Source organism: Cnephaeus nilssonii (genome assembly GCF_951640355.1).
Source record: "Cnephaeus nilssonii genome assembly, chromosome: 10".
In the NCBI taxonomy this organism is placed as follows: Eukaryota; Metazoa; Chordata; class Mammalia; order Chiroptera; family Vespertilionidae; genus Cnephaeus; species Cnephaeus nilssonii.
In genome coordinates, this window is record NC_137081.1 from 69,684,132 (window position 1) to 69,711,528 (window position 27,397).

At 36.2% G+C, this 27,397-nt stretch overlaps 1 pseudogene across 1 annotated transcript in view; it reads left to right on the forward strand.

Moving 5' to 3' along the window:
* The first annotated feature begins 427 nt into the window (after positions 1-427).
* Positions 428-27,397, forward strand: part of LOC307106065 (nascent polypeptide-associated complex subunit alpha-like) — an 89,904-nt pseudogene continuing 62,934 nt past the window's right edge. The window contains exon 1 of the transcript in view: positions 428-463. The product of the transcript in view is annotated as a nascent polypeptide-associated complex subunit alpha-like (transcript). The remainder of the gene's footprint in view (positions 464-27,397) is intronic.

Sequence of the window (27,397 nt, forward strand, 5' to 3'; positions counted from 1 at the left end):
TGAAGGATCAAACCCACATGATCATATCAATAGATGCTGAAAAAGCATTTGATAAAATCCAACATATATATATATATATATGTGTGTGTGTGTGATTATATATATATATGTGTGTGTGTGTATATATATATATACACACACACACATATATATATAATCACACACACATTATATATATATATATATATATATATATATATATATATATATATATATATAATCCTAATATGCAAATAGACTGAATGGCAGAACAACCAAACAACTGAACAACCAGTCTCTATGATGTGTACTGACCACCAGGGGGCATGCATGGAACATGTCGGGCGTTGGCAGCAGGTAACAGAGCATGGAACATGGAGGGCGTTGGCAGCAGGTAACAGAGCATGGAACATGGCAGGCGTTGGGAGCAGGTAACAGAGCATGGACTATGGCGGGCATCGGCTGTGTCGGGATAGTGGAGCAGGTGAGCGGGGGCACCGACCAAGGTGGGGCACCGGTTGCTGTAATCGGGGCCAGCCAGTGGTTACTGGAAATTCTTTGCTCCCGTATTCTGCAGTCCCATTGGGCACTTGCACCTGCTGCCTGCGCTGGGCCCGCTTACACCCGCTGCCGGCGCTGGAGCCGCTGCTTGCACCCGCTGCCAGTGCCTGGCGCTGGTCCCAATTGCTTGGCGCCATCAATGGGTGTGAGGCACAGCTGCCGGCCCTGATTGCTCCTGAGGGGCGATCGGGGTTGACAGCTGCTGCTTGCACCCACTGCTGGCTCTGGCCCCAATCACTCTGAGCCATCAGCAGGTGTGAGCAGGGCCAGTGCCATCAGCGCATGGGGCTTCTGGCAGACAGGGGACCTGGGGCCACGGTGGGAGTGGCCAGATGGGGGCGCGGATGATGGGCCAAGACCCACCCCTGTGCCCACCACAGCCTCGCGGCCCACAGTTCCTTTCAAAGTGCACAAATTTATGCACTGGGACCCTAGTTTATAATAAAAACTCCTAAAAAATTAGACTACTTATTTTATTTTTTAAAAATTTACTGATTAATTTCAGATAGTAAGAAAAGGAGAGGGAGAGAGAGAAAGACATCGATTGTGTTGTTCCACTTATTTATGCATTCATTGGATGATTCTTCTTTGTGCCCTGACCAGGGATCAAACCCATAACCTTGGCCTATGGGGAACGACACTCTAACCAACTAAGCTACCTGGCCAGGGCCTCGACTTTAGAATTACCAAAGATATTTGTTTAAAAGACATAAATATATAATAGTAATCTTCTCCTTGGTTCAGCATCGGACCCTGTAACACAATTATGTAGGTTATCGTTAATGAAAATGGCTGTTTTTCCACTGAAAACAGAGAGAGGTACTTCACAAATTGAAGCATTTCAAAGTTGTGAATAACATTAAAGTAGAAGCTATCTTGACATTTTATAAATTCTACTGTATGTCAAAAAAACACTTAGTTTTCAACTTAGATATCTGAGTAGGTTGGGACAGTTACTTATTTACCATAAGTATTACCATGTTTAAAGACGTTACTGTTATTTCTTTTAACTCAGGAAGAAAAAATGTGATAAATTTATTATTGAATCAGTTTAGTTCATAGAGTTCAAGTGAACATCACAGAGAAATGTGAAACATTATTTCTTATAGGTCAGATTCCTGATTGTCTTGAAAAGGAGGAGTAGGAGCTATAGCAAAGGCTTCTGTAGGGCAATGGAATTGACCTTGTTGGCTGAGAGTACATTCATTCTTTAGGGGGAAAAAATAGTGTCTTTCATTTCCAGGCAATACATTCAATGGCAGAGTTACAAAAATGATCAAGACATATTTCCTTTTCTGGGCAACTGACTCATAATTGAGGTATTACTGGGGGTAGGAGGGGTAGAAGCAGGTGGAGGAGGGTATGAGGGGGTAAATGGTGATGGATGAAGATTTGACTTGGGGTGGTGTACACACAATGCAGTTACAGATGATGTGTTGTAGAATTGTGCACCTGAAACCTGTATAATTTTGTTAACCACTGTCACCACAATAAATTCCATAAGAGGGGAAAAAAGAAGACCAACAGTGATAATACAAATTAAAAAATAAAATGACCCTTTTGTTATGTTTTGTTTTTAGGTCTATGGAGAAAGCATGGAAAATGAACCAGAGGAGGGAGACAATTTTGAGTAAAAGGGAAATTTTGTTGAGTACTCAGACAGTTTAGATAACACTTTTTTTGTGTGTGTTTTAAGTTAATGTTGATATTATTGCAGATTTTCTCCATCCACCCCTGCCCTTTTGCCCACCTCTCCTTCCCTTGGCCTTCTCGCACTATTGTCCATCTCCATGGGATATGCATATACTAGTATGTTCTTTAGCTAATCCCTTCAACTTCTTTATCCAGTCACCCCCACCTCCTCCCCTCTGGCACCCATCCGTCTGTTCCATGTATCCATGCTTCTGGTTCCTTTTGGTAAGTTTATTTTGTTCGTTAGATTCCATATATTAGTGAGATCATATGGTATTTGTCTTTCTCTGACTGGCTTATTTTGTTTAGCATAACACTCTCCAGAATCATCCATTCTACTGCAAAGGATAAGAGTTCCTTCTTTTTACAGCCAAGTAGTATTCCATTGTGTAAATGTACCACAGTTTTTTTTTATCCACTCATCTGCTGATGAACACTTGGGCTGTTTGCAGATCTTGTTATTGTAAATAATTCTGCTATGAACATAGGGGTACATACAGTATATTCTTTCTGACTGGTGTTTGGGATTCTTAGGATAAATTTCCAGAATTGGAATTGCTGGATCATAAGGCAGTTCCATTTTTAATTTTTACTGTTTTCCACAATGGCTGCATCAGTCTGCATTCCCTTTTCTCCACATCCTCTCCAGCACTTGTGTTGATTTATTGATAGTAGCCATTCTGACAGGTGTGAGGTGATAGCTTATTGTAGTTTTAATTTGCATCTCTCTGATGATTAGTGATGTTGAGTATTTTGTCAGCTGTCTATTGGCCATCTGTACTTCCTCTTTGGAAAAGTGTCTATTCAGGTCCTTTGCCCAATTTTTAAATTGGATTGTTTGTCTTCCTGGTGTTGAATTCTATAAGTTCTTTATATATTTTCTTTTTTTTAATATATTTTATTGATTTTCTACAGAGAGGAAGAGAGAGGGATAGAGAGTTAGAAACATCGATGAGAGAGAAACATCGATCAGCTGCCTCCTGCACACCCCCTACTGGGGATGTGCCCGCAACCAAGGTACATGCCCTTGACCGGAATCGAACCTGGGACCCTTGAGTCCGCAGGCCGATGCTCTATCCACTGAGCCAAACTGGTATTGGCTTTATATATTTTCAAAATTTACCCTTTATCAGATGTATCATTGGCAAATGTGTTCTCCCATACAGAGGGTTCCCTTTTCATTTTGTTGATGATTTCTTTTGCTGTGCAGAAACTTTTTAGCTTGATGTAGTCTGATTTGTTTAACTTTTCCTGAGTTTCCCTTGTCCTTGGAGACATATAGGCAAAAATGTTGCTGCGAGAGAATCTGATATTCTACTGCCTTTGCTTTCTTATAGGATTTTCACATTTAAGTCTTTTATCAATTTTGAATTTATTCTTGTGTACAGTGTAAGTTTTTGGTCTAGTTTCATTTTTGTATATACCTGTCCAATTTTCCCAACATCATTTGTTGAAGAGACTGTCTTTACTCCATTGTATGCTCTTGCCTTCTTTATGAAATATTAATTGACCATAAAGGCATGAGTTGATTTCTGGGTTCTCTGTTCTGTTCCATTGGTCTATATGCCTGTTCTTATACCAGTACCAGGCCGTTTTAATTACAATGGACTTGTAGTATAGTTTGATATCCACCATGGTGATACCTTTAACTTTGTTCTTTCTCAAGATTGATTCAGGGCCTTTTTTGGTTCCATATACATTTTTGGATTTTTTTTTTTCTAGATCTTTGAAATATGCCATTGGTATTTTAAAAGGAATTGCATTGAATCTATAATTACTTTGGGTAGTATGGACATTTGTTGTTGTTTTTTAATCTTTATTGTTGAAAACATGACATATGTCCCCTTTTTTCTGGACATTTTAATTATGTTAATTTTTCAATCCATGAACATGGTATATGCTTCCACTTATTGGTATCTTTCTTAATTTCTTTCACTAGTTTTATCTTTCATTCCTCAGCAAATTTTAATATAGGTCATCATTATCATTACTTTACAGATGAGTGAATATGTTTGGAAAGATTAAGTTGCTTGCCAAAGTTAATTTTCAAGTTTCCATTGGAGGTTACATGTCATTTCTTTGATCTCTGAATACTGGAGTGTTCCAAGGTTGAGTCCTCACTCCTCTTTTTTCTCCATCTATACTTGTTATATTAGCTTTTCTTACTTCTCATGGCTTTAAATATCATGTCACCACTATGCCGACAACTCTCATTTAAATCTCCAGATCAGATGTCTTCTCTGCTCTCCATACTCACAGATCCAACAGCCAAATTGACATTTATTATTTGATATATAATGGGCATTTAAATTTAGTACATACAACATTGAATTTCTGTTATCTCTCATCTCTCAAACCACCTCTTCCTGTAGCAGTCTCTGTTTTATTTTTTAATCTTTACTATTGAAAATATTACATAGGTACTCCTTTTCCCTCCATTAATCTCTTCCAGCCTCATGCCCCTCCCTCAGGCCCTCACCACCCCATTGTCTGTGTCCATGGGTCATGCATATATGCATACAAGTTCATTGGTTGATCTCTTCCCACCCACCCTCCTCTGCCTTCCCTCTGAGGTTCAACAGTCTGTTCATGTTTCTATGTCTCTGGGTCTATTTTTGATTATCAGTTCATTTGGTTAATTATATTCTACATATGAGTTAGATCATATGATACCTTACTCTGACTGGCTTATTTCGCTCAACATAATACTCTCCAGGTCCATCCATTCTGTTGCAAATGGTAAGAGTTCTTTTTTTTAAAATTTATTTCTGTGTAGTATTTCATTGTGTAAACTTGCATGTCCCAATTGCAAAATATGGAGTGTGTAATTTCAGTGATTTCATGTATTTGGTAAGTGCTCTTATATTCATTGAAAACTGGCTTTGTGCAACACAGATATGAACAGTAATGGTATTCTTTTCTCTGCTTTTTGAACAAAAGGCCCCACATTTCCATTTTGCATAAACCCAATAAATTATGCAGTTGGCCATGATAAATGTATAGCATAGATATGTGTGTAAGTATTCATATATGTACATACATTATAATATATTAAGAATGTATTAGATTAAATTAATAATAAATTAAATTAATCATATTAATGTGACATTAATAATATATTTTATTAGATATATTTAATAGAAAATACATATCAACACACACATACATATATGTATATCTTTTTTGCCTCGTTCTAATACTGACCCTGCATTTTATGAATATACCACAATATGTTTATCCATTCCCTTGTTGATGGACACTAGAGTAAAGAACTCTAGTTTTTTATTTAATGCATAAGGCCTCTATAACATTTTTGTACAATTAGTTTTGGTAAGCAGATATATATATATATATATATATATATATATATATATATTCTTTAATAAAAATCTGGTAGTTGAATTGCTCAATCATAGGGTAGATATATTTTTAAATTTATAACAAACTGTCAAACAGGTCTTTAAAGTGGTTGTATTATTTTACACTCCCATGAGCAATGTATGGGACGTCTAGTTATTCTGTACAGTTACGACTATTTAGTAGTATCAGTCTTTTATATGCCAGCTATTTTAGTGGATAACAAATGTCATGTCATTGCGGCTGAATTTGCAATTACCTGATGTCTATTGAGCCTACTGGCATTTATTGATCTTTTTAAATACAGTATCTCTTTGTGACTTTTAGCATTTTTTATTGAATGTTTTCTTATTAATATAGATTTTTAAAATTTTTTCACATATTCTGCATTAAAGTTGTCATCCAGATATATGTACTCTGGATATTTTCTCCCAGTCTGCCTTATTTATTGAGGTGAAAGTCTTTAGGCATTGCAAGATGAATTTTGAAGTTTCTTCCCTCAAAAAGCATATAATCACTAATGCTAATGAGGAAGCCTGCTGCACATTTTTTAAGGATGTTAGCTAAGTTTCTCTAGTTATGTGTTGATACAACTCTTGTTATGTTTAATGTTTGCATTTCATGATCTTCTGACTTTCAATTTTTATATAGTTTCTATTTTGGGGTTCACACCAAAATTTCAAACATTTCCTTATTTTGTACCCATTACATATGATCTTTCTGCAGCGTTTGTTAATTTATTTACATAATCATAAACCTAAATAAATTGGCATCTTCTTGAGATCTACCCAAATCAAATGTATCCTGGTCTCTGTACTTATACGCTGTTAAACTACAATGAATGCAATTTTATATTAAAAGTTATTTACTTATTTCAGTGTGACATATTAGGTAAATATTGTAGTTACTGAAGTCTAGCCACTAAATGAAAAAATGCTTTGCAGTTTGCTGGGAATTTTATGATTTTAGCTGACAGTGTTAGGAAATGCTTCGTTTCCCAGAAACACTAATTCACACTCCACTATCAATGGAAGATGTGAGAATGAACAAGAGTGATGAATTAGCTTGACAAATATTGTGTAATGAAATGAAAGTTCTAATTTTGAAGTTTTAATTTTTTAAATGACATAGGCCCTTATAATAGAGTTGATATTTTGTAAATTATCTGAAATGGATAGAAGTTTTTCTACAATGAAAAATGTTTATATCATTTTAGAATATTTTATAAAAATAATATCATATTGTTGATAAATGACTACCAGAAACAAAGTGTTAGTTTTTGAATCAATGTGTTCCTTACAAAAATAAAATTACTACAATCACTCATAGTACCATCGATAACTTAAAGTTGTAAAGGATCTTTGTTTTTATATTTACATTTGATTAAAAAATAAAAATCCACTCCCAAGATGCCACTCATTTTTTTTAAAAAAAACAGAATGATATATTGATCCAAGTGCTAACTTTTTCAAACATTTTCTACTTGAAAAATTAGTCTTCTGTCAATTCCTCTCTCTACTGTACACTATTGGAATTCATAGCATTCTGCCTAAGGGGCTTAGCTGTCTTCTTTTACTCCATGTTTTTTAGCTGTGAGAGAAGCTGCAGCTTGTTTTTCTTTACAATCATTTTTCCACCAAAATATTATTTATCTTTCTAAAACTGAATAAGTATTATCTTTCTATAGTATTTTTTATTGTCTAAAGTTTTACATATATCTCCTTTTTCTCCTATTGACCCCCCCCCCAACTTTCTACAGTATTTTTAAAAATTATTTTATGTTTTGTTACATTTGTTTTCTTTAAAGGGCTTTTACCCATGTCCCAAATGACTACGAGTCTTTTACTGGTTATTTTTGTTCAGGGTTCAAGGTGTAGACAGAAGTGGAGGTAAATTTCTAATGGAAGATCATCACTATCTCTTTGTCAACATTATTCCCTATCAATGATTTTTAACAAAATTGTTTGCCTGGTATTCATTAAAAAGTAAATTGCTTTCCAAGAAATACTTTCCCAGGAAGACACTGAACTATTTGATATGTGTTATTGATTTAATCTCTAAGCACCCCAATAATTATCCCCAATTTACACATGAATATATTAAACCTTAGAGAGGTTCACATCACCCCACAGTTGCACAATTAAGAAGTATCAGATCTAGCCCTGGTGTGTGTGGCTCAGTTGGTTGAGCCTTATCCCATGCATCAAAAGGTTGCAGGTTTGATTCCCTGTCATGGTACATGCCCAGGTTGAGGGTGTTTCTCTGTCTCTCTCCCTCTACCTTCCTCTTTCTACAATCAATAACCACCACCCCCTTTTTTTTTAAAGAAAGAATAATCAGATCTAGATTTCTCCAGGTCACTTGCAGGTAACTTAGGGCTTATGTTTTTAAACACTGACTTCTAAGAAAAAGAAATATGAATTGTGGAAATACATCATGTTTTCTATAAAATTCATCATTTAATAAGTAATAAAGGCAAACAACACACCAATCTTTTAACAGAAAGTGATTTCAATTCCATTGCATAGTTCTTATTTTTTTTTTACCTTTGACGTTTACTTAATTTTCAAAAATCGTCTGTGATCTTAGTCAACCAAGGTCCTACTTTGTTTTCTTTTAAGAATTTGTCTGTTCTTATAATAAAAACACTAGTTAAGAAAATAGTTTTTAACCTTGAAGTGAATAAGTACACGGCTTATTATTGGAGAGAGGAGGTAGTTGAGAGATTGGTTACCAACCCAGATTCTTTGCTCAGTTCAACTGTAGAATATGCCTATAAGCAAAACATATAAAAGACAAGATGCATATCTTAATCTAGTCATATGTGGTTAAATTATTTTATCCATGTAATTAAATTTACTAAGTCTTTATTAAATCATTCATAAAATCGGGCTAGAATGCCTTGTCACTCAGGCTTAACAAGGCAACCTAAGAAAAGCTCCTCAATGGTATGAAACCCAATAATGGCTATTATGTGTTTCCTACACTGTACTTTCTGACTCTGCCACATCAAATGAGTCCAATGACTTTAGCTAATGCACCAAACAATTGTCAGCCCATAGCAGCAAATCATGAACCAGCCTTCCTTTCCCAACCTCTGTGCTTCCTCCAGCCCTCCTCTCAGATCTCATTGGGCTTGGCTTTGAACTTCTGCTGACCTTGGCATTTTAACTTTTTTTGACTGTGACTATTTTACACTTAGTGACTTTTTATAATTGATTTTACATTCACTCTGTATCACCCAGATGATCCCTGGCGGAGGCTCTCACTTCTTTCATTTTGAATTTGTCCCTGTGGATCCCAAATCTATCCCTAAGCCAATGTCAGCTGCCTAGTTAGGGCATTACAGCCCTGCATCCATTGCTTATGAGGGAAACACTCAAATATCTTTCCATTTATGCCACCTGAAACCATAATTAATAGCCTAGTAAATTAATAGCTTATAAATTTAAAACTAATCCAAGTTGACGTATTTTAATACTTAAAACATTTTTTAAAGGCTCATCTTGATTTATTTGTTTTCAGTATATAGCTGTGCATTACTTTCTTAGTGGTTGCTCAGATATTATAGTATTTTTATGTAACTTATTAAAGCCTACTGGTATTGGGATTTTATTATTTCAAGGGAATTGTGGAAATTTTACTTCCATTTATATTCTTTTACCCTCCCTACTTCTACCATATAATAGACTCTGGTATTTCTTCTACAAGCATTGAACACCACATCAGATGGTGTCATAATTTTTCTTCAATCATTAAGTGATTTAAGACTCTATTTGTATTGACTCCATTTTTATTCATTCCAAATTTCTTTTCTGAAGTTCCTAATCTTTTTCTATGATCATTTCCTTACTGTTTATAAAACTTCCTTTAGCCATTCTTTAATGATAGATTTGCTAGTGGCAAATTCTCTTTCTTATTCTTCATCTTAGAATGTCTTTATCTTGAAGGATAATTTCATCAGATGTTGAATTTGGGGTTATTTTTGTTCAGCACTTGAAAAATGTTGTGCCATTTTTTTTTTCTGGACTATATGGTTTCAGATGAGAAATCCTCTGTTATCCGAATTGGTGTTCTTAAGTAAGTAATGCATCATTTCTGCTGTTTTCAGTGTACTTTTCTCTTGACTTTCATTTTCAGAAGTTAGATTATGTGTCTTATCCTGGATTTCTTTGGGTTTATCCTATCTAGAGTTTGCTCAACACACCTATACACAGGGAAACAAAAACATACACATATGTATGTATACACACAGATGTCCTTTAAAAAGAAAGAACACAGATCAAGAATAGTGAATTTAAACACATTGTGAGTTTAACTTCCAATCTTTATTACTCATACAACTGAACAAAGCCTAGTAAATTAATAGCCTATAAATTTAAAACTAATCCAAGTAAATTAATAATTGCATCTTTACTACTCCTAAATTACAGATGACTCCTTAAACATATGATTAAACTCTACTATTGATTTTACAAATAAGTCTTAGAGAAGTTGAAAAAATTTAGATGTAAATGAGTATTTGATTTGAGACTAATGTTCAATTATGAGACTTTTAAAAATAATCTAGCGAATTCCTTTAAAAATGACGTCTTTTGGAAGGAGTCCAAATTTTTTTCTTGAAATTACTTTCAAAAGATAATTGAAAAGCAATGTCTTCATATGTAGTTGGTTGAATTTTAAAGGCCACAAATGCAAGTATACAAAATGAGAAGTTTCATGTCTCTAATAGAATTTTATTTACTTTTTATACAGCATGTTCTTTTTCAGTGAAAAATCATCTACTGGCTCAAAAACACACACAAAACAAAACATGGCTTCTAATGTTTTCTGAGTAAATATTTAATCAATTCAGTAATTTCTGTCTCCATCTTTTCCTTGGAGTTTTGCCAGAGGGTGGTCTTAATTAGAGATCAGGTAATAAATTTTACACTCAAAGAAGTAAAGGAGAGAGTTTGAAGATAGGATTATTTACAGAGGTATGGACAAAGTTAAGGTATATGAATAAGGGATGGCAAATCACTCAGGGATTCAAAAGAAGAGGAAGTTGATACTACCCAATACCTAAAGAGCCAACAGATGAGACAGTGTCTGGAACCCAGGGAAAATGAATAGTCATATATCATGGAGAAAAAGGCAGCCACTGCCAAAATTTGTCTTTGCAAGAAGAGATGGATTGGTGTGAGGTATGAAGTGGGTAAGTTGGATGTGTAAATAAGTACCCTGACCCATTTTTTTTCATCTGACTCATCTCTTGTTGTACTTCTTATTCTCCAAATCCAACCATAATCATAATTCAGATGGTAACAGGGCCTGCCCAAATGAGGCAGTTCATACAATCAACCTGTAGGTCCAAAGCAAGGCAGAAAAGAATAGATCTAGACTAGAGGAATACCAGTAAGTGGGGAAATCAGTCCAGGGCTCACATATTATTGTGACAGAGAGGAAAGATTTCTCATCCTTGCATTAATAAGCATCTTGTTAGTTTAGACCAGTAGTCGGCAAACTGCGGCTCGCGAGCCACATGCAGCTCGCAAGCCACGGTTTGCCACTCTGTTGACTAATGAGATTACCGACCACTGGGATAGGGGTTTAATCACAAGGAACAACAACAGCCTGTAATTATTGGAATCGAGAGTCTAGGTCAGTGGTTGGCAAACTCATTAGTCAACAGAGCCGCAGTTTGCCAACCACTGGAACTTTAGACGATGGTGTACAATTCCACTGATTTTTAAACATAACCTCTTATTTTCATTGTTCAAATTCTGAGTTCTGTGCCATCTATCACTGTGAAAATTAAGACGTTCTGCTCCCTCCTCAACTATATAGCCTTTAGTTATCTTTGTCTTCTTGGGGTAAAAATGAAGAAATATCAGAAGTCCTGTGATTCTCTGAATGGGTAGTAAGGATCTCTTCTGCCAATGCATATACCCTGACATTTACTCTTGGGACTTGCTCCTTACAGGCTCCAAATAAAAGAAAATAAATCACCAGACCTTCGCAATTAGGTTCCTCTTGAACTGTTGGTCTTTTGTCATCCACTCCCAACCTTGGGGAGTAAAGACCAGTGACACAGGATTCAGGTCATCCTTTGTGACCTTCAAGTTATTTAATTTTCTTTCAAAAAGCTTCTCTCATTGTATATTATATAGCTTTATCTTGTTTGGAACAAGGAGTTTCTCCTATATCATCAATTCTTTATTCACTTATATTTTATGGTATATATTATTTGTTTCGCAGAAAAAACAAAAAAAAAATAGAAAACTGATAAACCATCAAAACGCCTTTCAAATAGGTCAGATATTTAAATTCAAAAGTACCTTGGTTTAAAACTATAGTATGAGCTATTTGTTTTTAAAACAATCTCTTAAAAAACTTGGCTGATTACTTCACTTTCACTTATAATGCCCCTCCCCAACCACCAACAGCCCCAGCAATAGATACCACTAAAACAGGGCAGATCTTTAATATTCTCTTTCCTTGGGCCCCAAATCTAATCAGTTGCTATCATCTGTGGATTTTGCTTTATTGTTGGCTCTTCCACTTTGTAGTTTGTTTATTTTCAGTAATTTTATTTTCTACAATTCTGTGATTTCTGTTTACCTTATTTTTTTCCATGCATTCCAGTGTCCATATTTCCAATGTTCTTTGGGACTGACTGAGGGTTATTTGTATTTGCACTGTTTCCCCCAACACACGTATCTATACACTCATTTTGCTAGTCTGAAAACAGCACAATTTATATTTATTTCTAGTGGTTATCCTTAAAATGCAATATGAATATTTGGATTTAGGAAACTAAAACAATACGCAACCTAACAATGATTTATTTTCATTTGCCTATTTTCTCTTTGACATTATTGATGCATTGTTTTTGTTTGTTTGTTTATCATTTTACCTGATTTTTTATTATACTCCATATTTGTCAGCAAAGTATTAATATTGTTTTATACCGTAAACACTTATTTAGATTTGTTCATATTTGCAATTTTCCCGTTTACCATTTCTCTTATTTATTTATTTTTAAAATCTTTATTTTTGAAAATATTATAGATGTCCACCTTTTTACCCCTATTTCCCCCCCTCCATCCAGTTTCCACCCCACCCCAGGCCTTTATCACCCTATTGTTTGTGTCCATAGGTAATGCATATATGAATATAAGATCTTTGGTTAATCTTTTCCTTTCCTCCCTCCCCATTTCTGTCTGAGATTTGTTAGTCTGTTCCATGTTTCCATGCCTCTGGTTCTATTTTATTCATCAGTTTATTTTGTCCATTAGATTCCTTGTTCATTTATCTTGATTTTTAGATTTGATTGTTTATAGATATGTATTCATTACCATTTTATTGTTCAGTTTTTTTATTTTTTAAAAAATATTTTACTTATTAAATTGATCAGGGTGACATTTGTTAGCATGAGCATATAGGTTTCATGTGTGAGTTTCTATGTTACAAGATCTGTATATTGCACCATGTGTCCACCACCCAAAGTCACATCTTCTCCTGTCACCTTAACAGGCATGTCAAACTCGCGGCCCACAGGCCGCATACGGCCCACAATGAATATTTTTGCAGCCCAGCCAATATAACGGTATGTAAGAAACGTTTTAATAAAAATTTTGTAACTTAATTTTTAAAATACCCTGTTATACATAATCCTACATAATAAAGAGGTAATATGCAAATTGACCCTTATGCCCTTGCATAAGATGGCCTCCCCCATGTGGTCAAAGATGGCTGCCCCAGAACATGGCTGGTAGGGGAGGGCAGTTGGGGGCAATCAGGCCAACAGGGTATCAGTTAGACATTGATCAGGCTGGCAGGGAGTGGTTAGGGGGTGATCAGGCTGGCAGGTAGGCGAGCGGTTGGGAGCCAGCAGTCCCGGATTGTGAGAGGGATGTCCGACTGCTGCAGTCAGATATCCCCTGAGGGGTCCCAGATTGGAGAGGGTGCAGGCTGGGCTGAGGGACACCCCCCGCCAATGCATGAATTTAGTGCACCGGGCCTCTAGTTATTAATAACAAACTACAGTGTTCGCTAATGACTGATTACTATAATCGGGTTGCATTCATTTCCCTTACTCACCTTATGCACAGGCACACCAGTTCTCTCAAATATTTTAGCATCCAATTGCCACGTCATTAGTCTTGCACTGACTTGTTTGGTGTGCACACAGGAACTATTTCGCTTTCAGAGAGCAAAAAAAATAAGTTTATTTGCATTATGCTTATTAATTTGTGCAGTTATTCAGTGTCTGGTAAGTTAATGTTCAAGAAAAATTATTAATTTTTATTAAAATTTTATATTATTTTATGTTAATGATTACTCATTTATTTCAGCCCTTTTTATTCAGCATGTCTCTATTGAAATAAACCTACATTTCTATGAAAATTGAAGCTTTTGCTTTTTTGCAGCCTACATAAACTTAAACCTTATTTATTTGGCCCGTGTTAGCCTTTGAGTTTGACATGCTCGGTATATTAGGACCCCCTTTCCCCCCCACACTCTTCCATCTAGTAACCACCACACTGCTGTTTGTGTTCATAAGTTTCAGTTTTATATCCCACATATGAGTGAAATCATATAGTTCTTAGTTTTTTGTGTCTGACTTATTTCACTTAGCATAATGTTCTCAAGGTCCATCCATCTTGTTGCAAATAGGGCTATTTCATCTTTTCCAATGGCTGAATAGTATTCCATTGTGTATATGTACCATATATTCTTTATCTAATCCTCTACTGCAGGATACTTTGGTTGTTTCCATGTCTTGGCCACCATGATTAATGCTGCAATGAAATTGGGATGCATATATCTTTGCAAATACATGATTTCAAGTTTTTCGGGTATATACCCAGGAGTGGGATTGCTGGGTCATATGGTAGTTCTATTCTTAATTTTTTGAGGGATCGCCAGAATGCTTTCCATAGTGGTTACTGGTATACCAGTGTACATTCCCACCAGCATTGAATGAGAGTTCCCTTTTTTCCACAACCTCTCTAACACTTCTTATTGCTTGTCTTGTTGATAATGGCCGCTCTAACAAGTGTAATGTGGTACCTCCTTGTCGCTTTGATTTGCATTTCCCTACTTGCCAGTGAGGTTGAACATCTTTGCATATCTTTGGCTGTTTGTATGTCTTCTTGGGACAGGTGTATTTTCAGGTCCTCTGCTCAGTTTTTCATTGGGTTGTTTGTTTGTTCATTTGTTTGGTATGGAGTTTCACGAGTTCTTTATATATTTTGGAAATATATTAAACCTTTGTCAGAGCTACTGTTTGCAAATATCATCTCCCATCTGGTCGGCTGCCTGTTTGTTTTGTTGTCCATTTCCTTTGCAGAAGCTCTTCAGTTTGATATAGTCCCATTCATTTATTTTTGCCTATATCTCCTTGCCTTTGGGTTCAAGTCCATAAAATGGTCTCTATGACCCAGGTCCATAAGTTTGGTACCTATATTTTCTCCTATGTAACTTATTGTTTCAGGTCTTACGTTTAGGTCTTTGATTCATTTTGAATTGATTTTTGTACATGGGGACAAACTGTAATTCAGTTTCATTCATTTACATGTGGTTTTCCAATTTTTCCCAGCACCATTTTTTGAAGAGACTGTCTTTACTCCAATGTGTGTTTCTGGCTTCTTTGTCAAAAATTATCTGTTCAGATACATGTGATTTTATAGCTGGGCTCTCTATTCTGTTCCATTCATTTGTGTATCTGTTTCTCTGCCAATACCATGCTGTTTTGATTATTGTAACTCTGTAGTATAATTTGTGGTCAGGTAGTGTGATACCTTTGGCTTCATTCTTCTTCTTTTCTTTTTTTTTCAGGATTTCTTTGGCTATTCGGGTTTTTTTGTGGTTCCATACAAATCTGATGATTTCTCATTCTATTTCTTTTAAAAATGACATTGGAATTTTGATGGGGATTGCATGAAATCTGTATATTGGTTTGAATAATATGGCCATTATAACTATGTTGATTCTTCCAACCTATGAACATGGGATTTTTTTTTTCCATTTTGTTATGTCTTTTTCAATCTCTTTTAATACTGCTTGGTAATTTTCAGTATATAGGTCTTTCATATTCTTTGTTAAGTTTATTCCTAGGTATTCTATTCATTTGGTTGCTATTGCAAAAGGAATTGTTTTTTCTATTTCTTTTTCTGAAGTTTTGTTGTTAATGTACAGGAAGGCAATGGATTTTTGCACATTGATTTTGTATCCTGCAACTTGACTGTATTTATTGTTTCTAATAGTTTTTTTGTGGAGTCTTTAGGGTTTTTCTATATACAGCATTATGTCATCTGCAAAAAAGTGACAGTTTGACTTCTTCCTTCCCTATTTGGATGACTTTTATTTCTTTTTCTTGCCTTATTGCTCTGGCTAGGACTTCCAGCACTATGTTGAATAAGAGTGGTGAGAGTGGACAGTCTTATTCCTGATCTTAGGGGAAAAACGTTCAGTTTTTCACCATTGAATATGGTATTAGCTGAGGGTTTATCATATATGGCCTTTATGATGTTGAGGAATATCTATATTCGCTCCATTTTTATCTGCATATTTCCTAAACATCTGTTCTATTCATCTCAACTATTTACTTCTTTCAGTTTTGTAAAGAAAAGTCTTCCTTATTTAGGAGCTTGATTAAGAAAGAAAGATACCCTGCTTAAAAGTTCCTGAGACTCATAGTGACATAATTACTAATATATATTGTTTTACCACATATCACTGATCCTCACAAAGTGCACAGATGCTTTGAGGGTGTGGCACACAGCTTGCCTTCATGGTGCATCTCAAACAATAGCTAATAGTTGTTAAACTCTTGCCCCTGCTGTTGGATGTGGTCCACCTGGATAAATTCATTATTCTCACAAAGATTTTTTTTCTATCAGGACCACAGTTCATTACTTCATAAAACAGGTTACTATATGACATTCTTATCTATCAGACATGACTACCTTATTAGGGACCATGTTCAAGGTTGTTTTGTGTGTGTGTGTGTTTTCTCATAAAAGTTCAAAGTCCCAGCAGCTTAAAGTATATTGCTTGACTACTGTTTGTGTGTTTAGATGTTACTTGCCCAATATTTATTTAATACCAGTAATGGAGGTTCTATCTTTTTGAACACGCAAGGAACCAAAAGATTTAAATAAGGTAGAAAAATATAAAATATGTGCTTTAGACATATCATTGTGGTATCTGTGTACATATTAGAATAAATATATTGACAGGCTAGAAAAAGAGGAATAGGTTACTGCCATAATCTAGGTGAGAAATAATAGCCTGATTTAAAGCTAGGACAGTAGGAGATGTAGCAGAGAGCTAACTTCAGAGAAAGTTTTACTATAAAATTAAATATGTGTCATGAAAAAGAATGAGGAAAATCTAGAATGCTCCCAATTTCAGTCTGATTATCTAAATTTGTTATTTCCCTCTTGTCACTAAAGAATTGTGCTTTATTAAGAGATGGCATGAGTGTAAGGTACCATTTGGAGATGAAGTTGACCTCATTAACCCAATGTACACTGTGTAAGACCAAAAGAAATTATAGCTACACTAAGGGGATCAGCTTGGCGCCCTAAATACAATGATGCAATGGAACTAAATAAGTGCAATGCATTCTGCCTGGCCTTTCTACTCTGTTTGCTTCTTCAAGGGAATATTTATTTGGAGGGAATGCTAACATATATTATGCTGCAAGCATTTATGGCCAGCACATACTCATGTCCTCTTGACCTGTAATGTAATGGGAGAAGAAAAACAAGGCTGTTTCAGAATTTGTATGCAAGTCTCATGTGAATTTTTTAAACCAGAAAGATTTCCCAGAGATCTGAAGGTCTTCCCAAAGTACTTCAGAGTGGGATTTTGTGGGATTTCACAAATAAGTAGGTATAAGTTTGCACAAGTAAAATAAAAAGTATCATTCCTTTCCTACAGCCATGCACTGAAGTTAGCAATTGCATCAGTTAGAAAATACAAGGGACTTAGGAGTTTCAGGCTTTTCAGCTGCTCATGAAATTGCTTGGTATTTGCGGGTTCACCTCCAGATGCTTGTCTCAGTGGTGGGATAGCTAAGGTTCAGTCTCATTTCTTAAAGAAAAAAATCTACTAATCTAAGTGTTAACGGTGCCCGCTGTTTATAATTCCTCTAGCATAAGGTGATCTTTAACAAACAAATCCTTATGCTTTCTCACATCAGAATATGAGAAATATTTTTCCAGTAAATGGAAGTTAACAGCTGGTTGGATTTTGATAATTACTCTTTCACTCTCAACGTTTGCTGATGGTAGACCCTATACTGCGTTCAAAAGATTTTTAGTTTCAAAGAAGGCCATTCCACAGGCTATTCTCTCGTCTACCACAGGTTTACCCGTGAGCTTGTTATTTTTCTACATTGGGGCATGAGACTTGGGTTTAATCATTCTGAAAATTTCTTTGTCATAAGGTGCAGCTGAAAGCGGTTTTGTAATATGCCCTGATTTTGACCCTTTGGGACTGAGAGATTGTTTTGCCATTCTTGTGTTCAGAAATGAATCAGACTCTTTGAAAGCAACAATGTGCTCACTAATGTGCTCATTGTATTTGTGAGATTCATTAAAACCTTGGCACCGAATGCCTTTGAATTGTGATATTTCTAAACACACGTAGTGGGTACTGCTTTATATTCACTAAGTTCTGTAATTTTTACTTCACGTAATGTTATTTATGTGCATTTTTCTTTTTCAGAAATGTGCTATTCTTTTCTTTTTAGAGGACAGTCAGGAATCCGCTTGGACTCACTCTGGCAACAAGAAGGATACTTTCCTAAAGGGAGAGCCGCAGCTGTATTCTCCTTTGAGTAAATCCCTGTGGAGTGAGGAGTGGAGATTGGCAGTAGCTGACCTTGCATCCTTTCAGTCCCTGTTTTCTGAACACACGAACTCCTGAGCTGAATGAAAAGCACCGAATATTTCCTAAATGCCAAAAGTGCCTATTGTGATTGGAATTGGCATTTGAGAAATAAGCTGACCCCTAGAGAGTGCAAAGAAAACATACTATGTGTCTACCACTTGTGAAATGCACCTTTTGAAGCCTGTGTTGCTAGGTTTGTGCCTCTAGACTTTTTCCTGCTAGCTGCCCTATTGCCCTTTGGTATCACAAGTGAGAGAGAAAAGAAACTTTAACTTTCTCTTCCTGGTTAGTTCATTAGATACGTGCGGTGTTTTGCTGCTGCATTTTAGAGTTCCGTTTTGGGCAGCAATGATAACAGCCTCCTCCAGTGGTTAAAGCTTTTGAAAATAACCCCAGGGTGGATATCGGTATCCCCTCTTTCCTCTGCTCCTCTAGGTGCTCTGGGAAGTAGCTGGCAAAAATCAGGATCCCACAGGAAGATCCTGCTTTGGAACTATCAGAAAGAGTACTGTCATTTTCATCACTATTCAAATCCCCATTCAGACGCCAAGGTTGGACCAATAACTCTATCTTCATTCACCTTTGGTGGCGGTTCATAACTCCTCTGCACATGAATAAGTGTTGTGCTCTTGGTTCAAAGAATAACCAAATCTTTAAGGTAAAGTATAAATTAAGATGTGTCATGAAGTATTGGATTTTTTTCTGAAATCTAAATGAGATCATAAATAACAGATGAAATGCAATGGCTTAGAACTTAAAGATAAATGACTGCACAGAGATCTGAATTTGCAATTAGATTCAGGTAAGCATGTCAAAATTTGCTCCTTCAGTGTATTCAAAACTGTGGTCATTCTGGCTCTGGGTCATTTTTTTTTAATCATTTCATTATCTCTTCATGGTGTGTGTGTGTGTGTGTGTGTGTGTGTGTGTGTGTGTGTGTGTGTGTTTTATAGCTAAATTATTGACAGGATAATACCATTTTATTGATCATTCTGACAGGCCATGATCTAAAATACAACTCCCTCTATTAAGCTGATGGTACATGGGACAATTGTGGGTTTTCCCTCACGTACGTTCAATTAAAATATGGAAATAGAGACATAAGTGTCTCCTCTATGAGTTAACTGAAAAGCATTGTGTAAATAATAAAAAAAAACTGGTATGCAGAGCCCCCTCAAAATCAGAATAATGTCCACAACATAAAAAACTAATCAAAGAAACAGTTTAATTACAAAATGACCAATCAAAATATTTCATAGTAGCCTTGCCTGTTGGCGAAGACCTCCACTATAGAGCTACATTTGGTAATTAGAATAGTGACCTTCCCCCAAAAAGGTATCCAGGCCCTAATCCCTGGAACCTGTGAACATGTTGTTTTACATGGAAAACATGACTGTAAGATGTGATCATGAATACAGACCTTTGAGGTTATCCTGAGATAGTTTATTTTGCATTATCCAGTTGGCCTAATCTTCTCACATGAATCCATAAAAGTGGAAAACCTATTCTAGATGGATGAGAATGATGACGAGGAAAGATGGAAGATAGATTCAAGCATAAAAGGGACTGGACCATTGTGATGGCTCTGAAGGTGGAGAAAGGGGATGATGGGCCAAGAAATCCAGGTGGATTCTAAAAGCTGGAAATGGCTCTCAGCAGACAGCCAGCAAGAAAATTGGGATCTTAGTCCTACAACTGAAATAAATGGAATTGTACCAAGAACTGAAATGATCAATAAAAGGGATTAGAAAGCCCAGAGCCTCCAGAAAAAAATGGAGTCCTGCTGCCACCTTGATTTTAGCCCAGTAAATTCTGTGTTGGACTTCGAGCTTACAGAACTATAAAATAATAAATTTGTATTGTTTACATCACTGTTTGTTGCTATTTGTTATGGCAGCAAAAGGAAACCAATACAAATATATATATATTTACAAGAATGTATACAAATATAAATATATGTTTAAAATAAACAGGTGAGATAGCTTGCTCTATATCTATCTATCTATCTATCTATCTATCTATCTATCTATCTATCATCTGTCTGTCTATAATCTACTTATCTAATAACATATTAAAATGGTTGCCTTTTTTGGTGGGTAGAAAAATGGGAGTAGGGAATTGGGACAAAAGAGAATTAAAATAAAACAAAAGAGCAGTCTTGTCCAGATCGATGTGAGTCATAAACTGATTTGTATGGTTAATACAGCCTTCTGTATGTGAAGTCCAAAAAATAGAAAAATAGTAAGAAATGAAAGAAAATAAGTTTCTAATTTTAAAAAGGTAACCTTTAACACAGTTCATTTTGGTGTGTTATATAGCACAATTAATGAAAGGTAGTGACAACTAAAACAGAGAAATACACCTCAGCCCTTTTTATATTTTCCCCATATATACAATTGTGCTCAATATTTTGAGGAGTTAGAAGATCCAAATTTATCAAAAATGCCCTAGAATAGATAAAAGAATTCTTTTAAAAAAAAGATCCTCACCTGATGATATGTTTTTAGAGAGAGGAAGAGAGAAAGAATGAGAGAGAAAGAGAGAGAGAGAGAAACATTGATGTGAGAGAGAACCATCAATCTGTTGCCTTTTGTACGCGCCCTGACTGGGGATGGAACCCACAACTTAGGCATGTGCCCTGACCAGGAATTGAACCCATAACCTTTTGGTGCATGAGGCCATGATCCAAACAACCAAGCCACGCAGACAGGGCGATCAAGGAGGTCTTCGAACACATCCCACATTAAATTCTTTCAATTCTTCCTTTAAAGTCTGTCTATCTGTGAGTTCTGTCCTGCCTCCAGAAGACTGCCATTGACACGCAGTCCAGATTTATTGCTTGACTTCCACACCATGGTTCCAAACAGTTCAGCCTCCAGGAATGAGGCATTCAGCCTCCAGGCATGAGGCAGTGTGGCATGGTAGCCACACTGCCTCCATTCAAACCCCAGGTCTGCTACTTATTAGCTGTTTGTAAAAAGAAGGCAGTAATTTTATTTATCTTAAATGGTTATTTTGAGATTTGAATACTTTTTGTACAGAAAACAGTTAGTGTCTGACATAGTAAGCCTTCAAAATATGTTAGTTATCATAATTCATATTTTAAGTATAAACCTATGTATCACTTAACAAGTCAAAAGCTTTGCAGTTAATAAGACTGAATCTCTTTAAGAGACAATATAATGTAGATCAATTGTAGTGTTACTCAAGTTGTGTTCCATAATTTGTCAGTCTTCAAATATGTTGTTATCAGTCTGTGATTAGTTCAGAAAATGAAAGTGTTTAGAAACTTGTATAATAATATGAAATAATAATATTTTTTCTATTGAATAAAAAATCAACACTTAACATTTAGTATGCCATTTTATTTCATTTTTCTATTGATTCATTTTATCATAGTTTTTTTTGTAATAATTGGTCTACACTAAGTTGGGATTAAAAAGAGAAACAACAATAACACATGTAGTTTAAGAAGCACTGGTGTATAATTTTCTTTTTTTTTAAAGTGGTTTATCAAATACTTCCAAACACTTAACAAATTCTCTCAGATTGTACAAAACATACATATTTCTCTATGTTATTGCACATGAACATACTGGTACATGTCTATAAAAATGAATTCTGGGACTTTTATGAATTGTAATGAATAAATAGTATTTCATTATGTGAAAACCTGACTACCTAGTAATTATTTTCATTGAATATTAATTTTTTTCAATTCATTTTCTATTATAAATTACTAGAGGCCCAGTGCATGATTAAATCATGCACGTGTAGGGTCCCGTACACGCTTTCGCTTTCAATCGCAGGGGAGCTGGGTGCCTGTCCGCTGGTGCACCAGGCCTGGTGCCAGAGTGGACAGGCACCCAGCTCCCCCGCTTTGATGGTCCGCAGCGAGATGTGAGCTCACTGCCCAGAGGCCCCTTCTGTGCCGCAACACAGCCATGGTGCAGACGCTGAGCTCGAGCCGCCGCTGGCAATGCGAGCTCAGCGTCCTGCTGGCCCAATCGGCCACCCCGGCCACCCCGAGTCCCGCCCCCCCGCGCCTCCTGGCCAATCGTGGGCATAGTGAAGGTAGGTCAATTTGCATATTTGTCTATTATTAGGTAGGATATACAAATAAGCATTCCTGATTATAAACCTTTTCACAGGTCCATAATTATTTCTTGAAGATATATTTGTAAAAGTGAAATTAGGTCATTAGACATCCAGATTTTTGACAAATTTTGTAAAACACTTGTGCTAATTTTTATTTCCTCAAGAAGTGCCCATAAGTGGGTCATTTTTTTCTTGTCTGCTTTTCCTGATTCCTCATATTTTATTAGTAATAATAGATAAAATATTTTAAAATTTGATATCTCATTTATTTTACAGACTAAGTTTTCTATTGCAATTTTAAGTATCTTCATATGTTCATTAGTTGTTGTGTTATTAATCCTTACCCGAGGATATTTTTCCCATTGCTTTTCAGAGAGAGTGAAAGGGAGGGGGACAAAGAGAAAGAAACATTGATGTGAGACACATCGATTAGTTGCCTCCCATATGCACCCTGACTGGGGCTGGAGATTGAACCTGTAACCAATGTACATGCCCTTGATGGGGAATCAAACCTGGAACACTTCAGTCCATGGGCCAACACTCTATCCACTGAGCCAAACCTGCTAGGGCTCATTAGTCTTTTTAATTTCTTCTTTTGTTAATTGCGTGAATCACACATCAGTGAATGTATCTGCCCTGCTAAGATATCCTGAAAATAGCAACCAAGAAATTGCAAAATTATCTCCTGATATGGAACATGTCCTGAGATCAGCCAAATAATAGGTAATTGACTGGATTTTTTATTGAGTATTTGGACATATGTATCTCAGAAGACAGTCAAACGTAGTAGCCCCTTAACCAAAAAAGTGATGAGATTTTAGTTGATGTAGCATTTTATGTCCAAGCAGAAGATGCATAAACAGAGCTAAATTGTCTTGAAAGCAGACAGACAGTGAGAGAATCCATGAGAAGGAAAAAAAAAAAAAAGACTTCATTCCTGAATTTCTATCTCTAAAGTCCAATCTCCATAAAGACTAATTGAAATTCTTTATTTTTACTTATTTCCTTTTAATTTATGCAAGCCTCGGTGCATTTTAGTTCCTTGCAATCAAAATCTTTTTTTTCCTCCTAGAGCTTATTTTCTTCAATGATATCCCATTTTACCTTTGGAATATTTGTCAGTTTTTTGTTTATTTGAATCATTTATCTTAATCATTAAGCCTTCTATAGCATACATGTTATAAATACATTAGTTTGTTGCATTTTAATTTTAATTCTCACTTTTAAAGAAGCTATTAATATTGTTAAAATGAATACATTTCTGCCTTCATTATAATTCAAAAAGCTTTTTCATACATAACATTTACTTGTGTTTTACCAATAGTGTATCCTATCTGTCTGACTTACTTATTTGCATACTTACAATTTTTAATTCAAGTAGTCCTTTCTTTGCAAACTGGTGTGGGGCTATCCAAATGATCATGAATGAGGTAACCATATTAAACAATTTTGATAATCATTAGGAAATTTAGGATTTTTCTGTGACCCTTAAAATTTGTTGCCAGGCCAGTCAATTGTTAACTTGAAAGTTTTTATTTAATTTCCAGAATGTAACTTTTTTTTCTGTTTGTTTTTTAATCCTCACTTGAGGATATTTTTTCAGACAGAGTGGAAGAGCGGAAGGAGGCAGGGGGTGGGGACAAGAGAGAGAGAAACATTGATATGAAAGAGACACATCAATTGGATGCCTCCTGCACTCACCCTGACTGGGGACCGGGGTTGGGAATCTTACCTGCAACCAAGGTATGTGTCCTTGACCAGGAATTGAACCTGGAACCATTCAGTGGGTGCACACTGTAACCACTGAGCTAACAAGCCAGGGCCAGAAGGTAGCTTTTAACTTTAAAGAATGTAATGACCATAATGCTTATGAACATGTTTGTTAAAGGAAAACAAAAAGCAAAAATGCTTTTCTTTCTCAAAAAGTTTGTCAAAACATTAAAAACAATTTAATCTGAATAAATGCATAGACAAATGAAAATTTAGCAAAATTAACGTTTACTTAGTACACTATAATATAAAACATTGGAGACATTGAAAGTTAGTGTGTTATTATTATTACTTTTTTAGAGAAACTTACCAAGAGTAATTTGCATAGCACTTTTCTTTTCTTTTCCTTGTGTGACTTACAGCACGAAGTGAGCATCTTTGGTATGCTCTGGAGGGTTACCTTACTCCTTTTAAAGTCTGGATCAGGTTCCAACATTTTATCCTTTGTGCTTTGAATGTTATGAAATACCTCTGAGAGTTTCTTTAATGTGGAGTTTTTGTTGGCAACACTTCCTCTGAGACATCTTCATCCTTTCATCACAAGCACTTTACTCAAATACATCAAGTTCACCTTCACTAATTTACTATGCCTACATGCTTAGAATCTCTTGAATGGTGCGTCAACATACCCCCACGCAGCTCTTTCTTCTGTAACTCCATATACATCTGATTCGAATTTCATTTCCAGTGTTATCCAGTGTTCTTCCCCCCGCCCCCGCTTTTCCTCTCCTCCTTGTCCTCCTCTTTCTCATCCTCCTTTTCTTTTTCCCTGCATTTTCATCTTTTTTTGACTATTTCTCTTCTTCATTTGCCCATTTTTTTGTAAAATGTCACATGGATTTTCTACTGAGAGACAAGAAGGAAACACAATTACATACCTTGCTGTCTGTGTGGATTTGTTGACATTTGCTCAGAAATCAATTACCAACAGACTCTGAAACAAGTAACCCAGTTGGTCATGGATCATAACTTACATCTATTATTTGCTTAGTGATTTGTGACTTGAAGAGGTAGTAGTGGAGTTTATACTTTTATGTTATTACTTACAACTCATATATCATGATAATTGAAACTTAAACTGTGTTGTTGGGGGCCTGGTGTTATTTAATTAAGTAAATCATTGTTAATAGAATGTGTACATTTTTCTAATACCAAAGTAAGGACTGCTTTTACTCAATTCATTAATACATCTTAACCTGATCAATGCTAATTTCTAGAGACCCTTTATGTGCATTAAACAGAGTTGTCCCCAAACCTCCATGGATGCAATCCTTTAGGCAACATACTAGCAAGAAGAGCATTACACAGCACCACCTGCATAGCTACAAGTTGCAGCGCCTGTTGGGACTATATCCACAAGTCATCTCAGGAGACACTGTAGCTCGTGTATTCCTTCATTTCTGGGCACAGGTGAGAGTGCCTTTCTCCTTAAGCAGATCCTTGCTAGTGTGCTATGTCTCCAGAAGTGCGTGTCACACATAATACTTTCTCAACTGATATTGTCTGTAGCTTTTTGCTTAATTTGAAACATAAAATTACTACTGGCCAAGGATTAAAATCTTGGAATCACTACTATTTAATATGAATACTGCTTAATATGAGAACCTTTAATTATAGAAAAGAATCTTGAAGGAATATTGAATTAAACTAGACCAGAAGAGAACTATATACTTGGCCTCATCCCAAGTCCCCTAATTGTTTTTCTGAATTGAATGACAGTCTATTTCCATTCATCCAGAATTAATGTGTTACATAGAAAACAGCACTACTGACCAAGTTGTTTTGTTTTCTATAAAAAATATTATTTAGATAATTAAGCACCCTTTTGTAAGAATTCACAGAAGTAATTTTTCTCTGGTCTTACTATCAGGCCGAATGATAATTCTTTTAAACAATCTTTTTTCTTACTAAATTATGTTGCTTATTATGTTTATTATGTCATATTAATTGTTAGAATTATCTTTATATTGTTAATTAATTTAGGGTCAAATTTGTATTCTGTAGCCAACAGATATATAGAACCCCCTTGGTGAGCTTTTCATGTATTGATGTCATGTTTGTTTTACTTTACCTTTCTTTTTGTCATTTTCCTTATGTCTTATTTTTTTTTAATTTTTATTTTATTGTTTAAAGTATTACAAATAGTAGCACATATGTCTCCTTTTTTCCCCATTGACCCTCCCCTAGCCTCCCCTATCCCCTGGCACGTGCCCTAACTTCACACCCCCACCCCAGTGTCTTGTGTCCATTGGTTGTGCTTATATGCATGCATACAAATCCTTCAGTTGATCTCTTACCACCCCCCTCCCTAACACTCCCCAGCCTTCCCGCTGTAATTTGACAGTCTGTTCGATGCTTCTCTGCCTCTGTAGCTATCTTTTTGTTCATCAGGTTATAATGTTCTTTATTATCCATAAATGAGTGAGATCATGTGGCTGAAACTTGCTCTCCAACATCCCGAGGGGTCCCGGATTGAGAGAGAGTGCAGGCAAGGCTGAGGGACCCCACCAGTGCATGATCGGGTGGGGAGGGATCGCAGGAAGTCTCCAGGGCATGTCTGGCCCATCTCATTCAGTCCTGATCAGCTGGACCCCAGCAGCAAGCTAAGCTACTGATCAGAGCATCTGCCCCCTGGTGGTCAGTGCACATCATAATGAGCAGTTGAGCAGCCTTAGCATATCATTAGCCTATTATGCTTTGATTGGTTGTTCGGTTATTCTGCTGTTCTGTCTATTTGCATATTACCCTTTTATTATATAGGACTAGAGGCCCAGTGCATGATATTCGTACATGGGGAGGGGGTCCCCTCAGCCCAGCCTGCACCTGCTCCAATCTGGGACCTCTCAGGGGATGTCTGACTGCCAGTTTAGGCCAGATCACAGGGATCAGGCCTAAACTGGCAGTTGGACATCCCTCACACAATCCGGGACCGCTGGCTCCTAACTGCTCACCTGCCTGCTTGCCTTATTGCCCCTAACCACCTCTGCCTGCCAGCCAGATCACCCCTAACTGGCCCCCCTTGGTGGCCTGGTTGCCACCAACTGCCCCCCTC